The sequence below is a fragment of the Canis lupus genome, chromosome 8, assembly GCF_003254725.2.
Source record: "Canis lupus dingo isolate Sandy chromosome 8, ASM325472v2, whole genome shotgun sequence".
In the NCBI taxonomy this organism is placed as follows: Eukaryota; Metazoa; Chordata; class Mammalia; order Carnivora; family Canidae; genus Canis; species Canis lupus.
In genome coordinates, this window is record NC_064250.1 from 18,743,142 (window position 1) to 18,751,173 (window position 8,032).

At 35.1% G+C, this 8,032-nt stretch overlaps 1 pseudogene; it reads left to right on the forward strand.

Moving 5' to 3' along the window:
* The first annotated feature begins 5,958 nt into the window (after positions 1 to 5,958).
* Positions 5,959 to 6,881, forward strand: LOC112657214 (39S ribosomal protein L48, mitochondrial-like; annotated as a pseudogene).
* The last annotated feature ends 1,151 nt before the right edge of the window (positions 6,882 to 8,032 follow it).

Consider the following 8,032-nt stretch of genomic DNA (forward strand, 5'->3'; position numbering starts at 1 on the left):
GAGGGCGGGGGATGGGGGTGAATGGGTGACGGGCACTGGGGGTTATTCTGTATGTTGGTAAAATTAACACCAATAAAAAATAAATTAAAAAAATTTTTCACCAGATACACTTTGTACTTTTTAGGAAATCTTAGTGTTCTGTTTTTCATTATCAATTTGACAAGATTGCAATTACTGCTATACATGATTATAAACAGTAAAACATATATTTTACCCTGAGAAAACAAAATGATGTGTGTACAAAATATAGTATTTTCTTGCACCTAGAATGTACCTTAGGTCTAAAATATTTTAATCAGTTCTTATTTTCCTCTAAATATGAGTTACTAATGTAAACTTAATAATGGACATAAATAATCAAATTAGATCTATGGTAATTGAAAAAGCACCAAATATACAATAATTTTCCATTCATAGTTTACTCTAAGAATCTCATCCAATTTATTCCCTAATTTTTCTAATGAAAAATTAGATTTGAGCATGGTCATAATGATTTAATTACACTACATAATGATTTAATGTACACTACAAAAAACTACTCAGTTTTTTCTTAGCATATTATTTTTGCCTTTCTGAACAAAATATCCACCATCACATTTTTTAGATAAACTCAAAAATAAATGAACTGAGGTAAATTGACCAAATATGCATGCCAAATACTCACTAAACTCAAGCATACATTAACCTCAGCTAGGGTAGGAAGTGAAAGTAACATTTTAGCTACTTCAATGGAATAAAAGCTGAATTCCTGAAAACACCTGAATCCTGTTATTACTGATGAACATCTACAAGAGGTAATTAGACTCACTCTTAGTTGAAGAACTTTGGCCAAGGGTTCTTTTAAAAGCAAACTTATAGCCCTGAAAACTTTGCAGTCTATTCAGTGGATTGAAGTTTATCAGAAAGAATACAGTTGGCACATTTATTAAGTTACCGTGGGTCACCTGCCAGAGCTTTTGGTTTTTGTTTTTTTTGTGATAGATGATTTCCCTGAAAAAAAAAATCTTACTATTTGAATTGAAATGTTTGAAAAATTGCAGATGTCTGGTTAAAGTGATAAGATAATGAAAAAAGTGAATTTTAAATTGAACTTCTTTAAAAACTAATGTAAATTCCATCAATCTAAACTATTAGATGCCACCATGCAGTGTATTTTATATCTTCTATTAAGAGAATACACATTTTTGTAAATTCAAAAATATAATTTTCTTACCTTTCAATAACATTTCATTGTTCAATCTCCAAAGAAGCTTTTGAAATGCATAATTATTTTTAAAAATGATGCTTAATGCCAACCAACTTATTTCCTTTTTATGGGAAGTGAAAGGCCCAAAACTCAGAAGAGTTTTGGAACATTTAAATGGTTTTCATCCATTGATAGTTCTATTGTTGCTGTGTCAGTAGAAATATATTTCAAGTTTAAACAACAAGCCACATGAATGAGGTGAATGTAAGTGACAATTATGGCTTGCTGTGATTGTACTCTAACCTAAAAAGAAAAAAAAAAATGTTTCTAGAGGAGACTGGTGTTGGAAAGCAGAAGTAGGGGTCTAAATTAATTATCCTACCAATTTGTTTGCTGATACTCAACACATCTGTTAATCTATTCTTAAACATCTTCATGTAGTACAGTTGTAGCAGTTATTAATTGATATACTGAACGCTGATGTGTTAAAATTTCAGTTGTGTTACTTTAAACATTTTCATTTGCTTTCTTTGGCATTGAGTTTTAATATTCCCCCAAAAGAAGACAGAAATAAAGAATATATTTTTAAAAGGAACTAAGCTAAGAGAGAAACAAAGAGTCACTCTTTTATCCCAAGTATCCTCACAAACACCTATTATTATTAAAACCAAAGAAAGAGACCCTAGATCATATATATATATATATACACATACATTAACCTCAGCTAGGGTAGGAAGTGAAAGTGTGTGTATATATATATATATATATATATATATATATATATACACACACAATATTCCAATGCAGTGAATAAAATAGATTTGTAGTCAATAGGTGCTAATAAAACATTTGCACTGTGCTCAAAACATTAAACATTACCCTTTCTTCACAACAGCTCCATTAAAAAAATGGGGCACTTGGGTGGCTCAGTTAGTTAAGCATCTGCCTTCAGCTGGGATCATGATCCCAGGATCCTGGGATCAAGCCCCACATTGGTCTCCCTGTTCAGCAGGGAGCCTGCTTCTCCCTCTTCCTCTGCCACTCCCTTTGCTGGTGCCCAATCTTTGTTAAATAAATAAATAAAATCTTAAAAAATAAAGTGCAAAACAGTTGCTTTTTTATCCCTATTTTATTTTACTTTTTGAAAAGATTGTATTTATATGACAGAGAGAGTACAGGAGAGAAAGCACAAGTAGTGGGGAAGGGCAGAGGGAGAGGGAAAAGCATGCTCCTCACTGAGCAGGGAGGCCGATGTGGGGCTCAGTCCCAGGACCCCAATATCATGACCCCAACAGAAGGCATAGTTCAACCAACTGAGCTACCCAAGTGTGCCCTATTTTATTTTTGTTTTAAGATTTTATTTATTTATTTGAGAGAGAACACACAAGTGGGAGATGGGGCAGGGGTATAGAGAGAAGGAGAAGCAGACTCCCCACTGAGCAGGGAATTCAATTCTGGGCTGGATCCCAGGACCCCAAGATCGTGACCTAAGCCAAGGGCAGATGCTTAACTGACTGAGCCATCTAGTCGCCCCATCCCCATTTTAAATGTCCATAAACTGACATCTGGAGAAGTTTAGAAATTTTACTCCATGTTGCATTGCTAATGAATGATGTTGCATTAGTATTCTGACACCTATTTCAGAGATTTTGTCTCATAACCCCTAAATTAAAAATACAGAGGAGAGGAAGGCTGTGGTTAATGAGACTTTTGTTACATATACTTTGAATAGAATGGCTTAGTTCTGAAATGAATTTTTAATGTTGGAGACTTAGAAATTAATCACTAAATTAAAATCTCTCATCCCAGGAATCTCCCCTGACTCCTGGGTTTTGAGCTTATCTCCCTAAAAATTTAGCACATATAAACTATGATATTTATTTCTTAAAAATTATGAAAAGAAAATAAAACTAGGTGATGTGAAAAAGAGTAATAAGAATGACTTGCCCTTTGAGGTAGGATATTCATGAAAGAACATTCTGTGATACAGTTTGAGCCAACACCTGTGGGTGGTGAGAGAGCAAGCTCTAACAAATATCTAAAAGATTATTCCAGAGAGAATAATTAGCAGGCTCAAAGGCCTGGGGTTGAGAACATGCTGGACATATTTTCTGGACACAGAAAATGCTTAGATTTATAATAGTGAGAACTGAGAGCACATTGGAACAATGTATCCATGTTAAGAAAATTTGGATAATATTCTCAGTGTAATAAAATGTTTTCATAGGATTTTGAGTTGAGAAAAAAATGACAAATTTTAAAAGATTATTCCAACTGATTGTGAAGAAAGGTTATAGGGGAATAATAATGAAAATGGGATTTATTTTTGGACTTTATTCATTTCCATTGATCTATGTGTCTGTTTTTGTGCCAGTACCATACTGTTTTGATTACCACAGCTTTGTAGTATATCTTGAAATCTGGAATTGTGATACCTACAGCTTTATTGTTCTTTCTAAGGATTGCTCTAGCTACCCAGGGTCTTTTGTGGTTCCCTAAAAATTTTTGTATTATTTGTTCTAGTTCTGTGAAAAGTGCTGTTGGTGCTTTTATGGAGATTTCATTGAATACCTATGAGCATTTTAGAGATGTTAATTATTTTAATCCATGAGCATGGTATATCTTTCAATTTGTTGGCATCACCTTCAATTTCATCAGTGTTTTATAGTTTTCACGATTATGGATTTACCTTCTTCATTTTATTCCTAGTTATTTTATTCTTTTTGGTGCAACTGTAAATGAAATTGTTTTCTTAATTTCTCTTTCTGCAATATTAGTGTATAGAAATACTATTAATGTAACATTATATATCATGTATACTCCAATGATTTTTTTTCTTTAAAGAGTAGAAACAGGAAGGAGAGCTGAGATGACCCCATAGTGGTCTAATTGGGAGATGATGGTGGTTTAGAGAAGATCATTAGGAGTGAATACGGTGATACAATGTCAGTATACATTTTGAAAGTAAATCTAAAGGACAATTCTTGATTGTTGAGATGAGGGATGAGACAAAAAGAAAGGATTTAAAGATGATTATAAGATTTTTAGGTTAAGCAAGTGGTACCATTTAATCCCATGAGGAAACTGGTAGAGCAGCAGATGGAAGTAGAATTTAAAAATAAAGATATTGATTTTAGAAATGTTGGGTGTTCATTAGACATTCAAGTAGGAATATTAACTAGCTAGTTGGATATATACTTCTAAAAGGTAGAGAAGTATAAATTTGGATTGATAATTATAGATGACATTGAAGCCATTAGTATAGATGAGAGGAAGGAAATTATGAATATGAAGAAAAGAGGTCACAGCACTGAGCTCTGGGACTTTATAAAAATTTGCCATCAAGAAGAGGAGAGGAGCACCTGGGTGTCTCAGTCAGTTAATTGTCTGACTCTTGATCTCAGTTCAGGTCTTAATCTCAGGGTTGTATATTCAAGCCTCACACTTTTTACTAAAAAAAAAAAAAAAAAAAAAAAGATAAATCCATCAAGGACAATAAAGAGCTGGAGACCAGTGAGGTAGCAATAAAATCAGAGTGTATTAACTCTGAAGCCAAGTGAAAAGGGGTTTCAAGAAACAGCAGATAATATACTATGTCAAATGATGTTCCTAACTCAGGTGCGATTATGATTTACTGACCACTGGACTTAGTGCTTCATTTGTTTTCAGGGTTGCCAAAAGAATTATATAAAATGTAAACAAAAATGTTAAAAAGAAAGAGATATAATTTTACTCTTTTCAAGGTGAGGATCAATCTTCTAAGATATGTGTCAGACCCATATGTAAAATTTGATGTGTGAGAGATATTTGCAATGGGCCTTGGGAGATAAGTTATAGATCAAGTTAACATGGAGGCATAACCATAGGGACAAAAAAAATGAACAGTTTATGCAGAATACAGTATAGGATTTGGTAGTTGTGACAAATTGTTTACAAAGATTGCTACCAATAATTCCTTCCTTTTCTATATCCACATGCTGCACCTCCTATTGAGAGATGGATCTATTACGTTTTCTCTGATGTGCTTTGCTATCCTTGTGACTTACTTTAAGTAATAAAGTGTCTTAGGTCCCTTGGAACCTGAGTCGTCATGTAAAAAACTTTGACTCCCCACCCCACTACAGTGTGAAGACATGGACAGACCTTGAAAAATGTGAGACTACAAAGAGGACTAGACAGTTTTCAGACTTTTTAGTCCCCCCTTAGCAATAACGACATATATGAGTAAAGCCAAATTGGATCCTACAGTCCAGCTGAGCTGGCTTAACACCACAGGAAGAGACAAACCAACTCTGAGAAGGTCTGCATGGTTCCTGACCCACACACAGAACCATAAGCAGTAAAAGGGCTGATTTAAGCTACTAACTTTGAAGTAGTTTGTTATACAGAAGGCAATAATTTATCCAGTAGTTGATTCTAAATATTATGTGAATATATGAATGAAGTCTAAACTCAAGGTTTTTTCTTTTTTTTTTTTTTTAAGATTTTATTTATTTATTCATGATAGACACAGAGAGAGACAGGCAGAGACACAGGCAGAGGGAGAAGCAGGCTCCATGCCAGGAGCCCGAACTCCATCCCTGGACTCCAGGATCACGCCTTGGGCCAAAGGCAGGCGCTAAACCGCTGAGCCACCCAGGGATCCCCCTCAAGGTTTTTTTCTTATCAAAATCAGCTTTATTCATTTTAATGAATAAAGAGAGAACTATTCAAGCTATTGAAAATGACCACTTACAAACATAACACAAAAATGAGGCTTTGGAAAAAAACAGTTCCCAGCCGCAGCAGCAAAGGATGAACGGAGCTCTGAGAAAGATGCTGTGTCTGAAGACCGATACCATTTTTAAGCAAGGCTTTTTTTTCTTAAGGTATCACCACCTGACACATTTTATATATAGGCTCAGGACTTCAGGAGAAAATCCCATCTGTTCTGCAGGTGGCATTCTGCTAAATACCAGTCAGCACTACAAGTCAAAGCCTACCCATGGCATTGGAAGATACAAGCACCTAGTTAAGGCACAGGAGCCCAAGAAGAAGAAGGGAAAAGTAGAAGTGAGACCCATTAATTTGGGGTCAGATTATGAATATGGAGTTTTAAACATTCACCTGACTGCATACGACATGGCCCTGGCAGAGAGTCCAGTATGTTCACCACCTCTGCAACTATCTATCCATTAAAGTTGAGGAAAGTTATGCAATGCTCACCAAAACCATGGAAGTGTTGTGGCTGCAGGACCAACGTAACAAAATGCTCCTGGACTCAGTTCTTACCACTCATGAACGAGTGGTTCAGATCAGTGGTTTGAGTGCTACATTTGCAGAGATTTTCTTGGAAATAATCCAAAGCAATCTTCCTGAAGAAGTCAGATTGTCAGTGAAGGAACACACTGAAGAAGACTTCAAGGGAAGATTCAAAGCTCGGCCAGAACTGGAAGAACTGTTGGCCAAGTGAACTAGCTCATTGCAGACCCTTTCATGTCAGGACTGGTGATGTTGAGTGCCAAGGGGAAGATCTTCCTGGGTGGTGAAAGTTAAGCAGAAGACACTGACCTTTAGATATCATAACTACCCATCCCCATTAGCCAAGAATGCTTCCTTTCTTGTATGGAGGAGTGCTTGCCGATTGTCACCACTTTCCTTTGAGCTAACCTAAGACATCCTTCATCTAATAAAAATCTGTAGCTGAAAAAAAAAATGAGACTTTGATGAAAATTTCAGTATATACAAAGGAGAGTCTTTAAAAAAAAACTGTGCAGATTCTATTGAACTAAGTTTGTTGAATGTTATCCTATAAGTAAATTTCACAGATTTCTCTTATTTTCACTTTTCTTTATACAAAATGGCTCTTCTCCAAAACCAAAAACAATATTGTTTTCCTACACAGCATGTTAGACTGATATCCAGCCTTTGCTTCCTCAAAGTATATTATTTTCCACAATTGTGCTACTTTTAAACCAGCAATTTTTATATGTTATTAAGTCATGCATCTTAAAGAACAGCAAGATTAAGCATAATCTTAATCATAATGTCTAACAATTTAGACATTTGTTATTTTTGTATAGAATCCCAATATGCTATCTTAAAAAGGCTTTTTAAAAAATAATGTGGAAACTTACATTGAAGTGATCATCTAACCGGAGGGAAGAAATCAATGAGGAATGATGAAAACATCATGTTTCATTCTCCCCCAGATTCAATGTTCCCAACATGTTCTGACAATTGGATTTTTATTTTGAACAAATAACTCAAGGTCTTCATATAGAAAACAGCTTAACTGAATAAGAATGAAAGTCAACTTCAGTGCAATTTTTAAAAATCCATCTGATTCTTCTAGCAAAGAGGGAACAACTGACTCACGTTGGCAAGGTGCATTAAACTAGCCACCGTTTAATAAATTGCCATTTTTTACTAAGGAAATGGCAACAAAATAATGTCAGGTTCTATGGAAATGTGGCATCTTCAAGAAGAACAAAATTAGGAGAGTAATTTTTCTTTGATTATCTGTAAATAGGCTGAGAGCTGGGTAAATGTGGGGCATTGGGGGTAAGGGAAAGAGCTGAGATGCTCTGTCCCCTAAATCACCCCTTTCATTTTCCAGAACAAGGATATTTCACATAGAATACATTGTATAATTGATGAATATAGTTTACTTCTGCACTTTCCCTATTGGCTAGTAAGTGCTTATTTCCCAGATGGGTGCACTTTTCTAAAATCAAAGCCAAAGGCAAAGAGCCTCCAATAATCCCCAGATCTTTTTTTTTTAAATTTATTTATTTATTCATGAGAGACACACACAGAGAGAGGCAGAGACACAGGCAGAGGGAGAAGCAGGCTCCATGCAGGGAG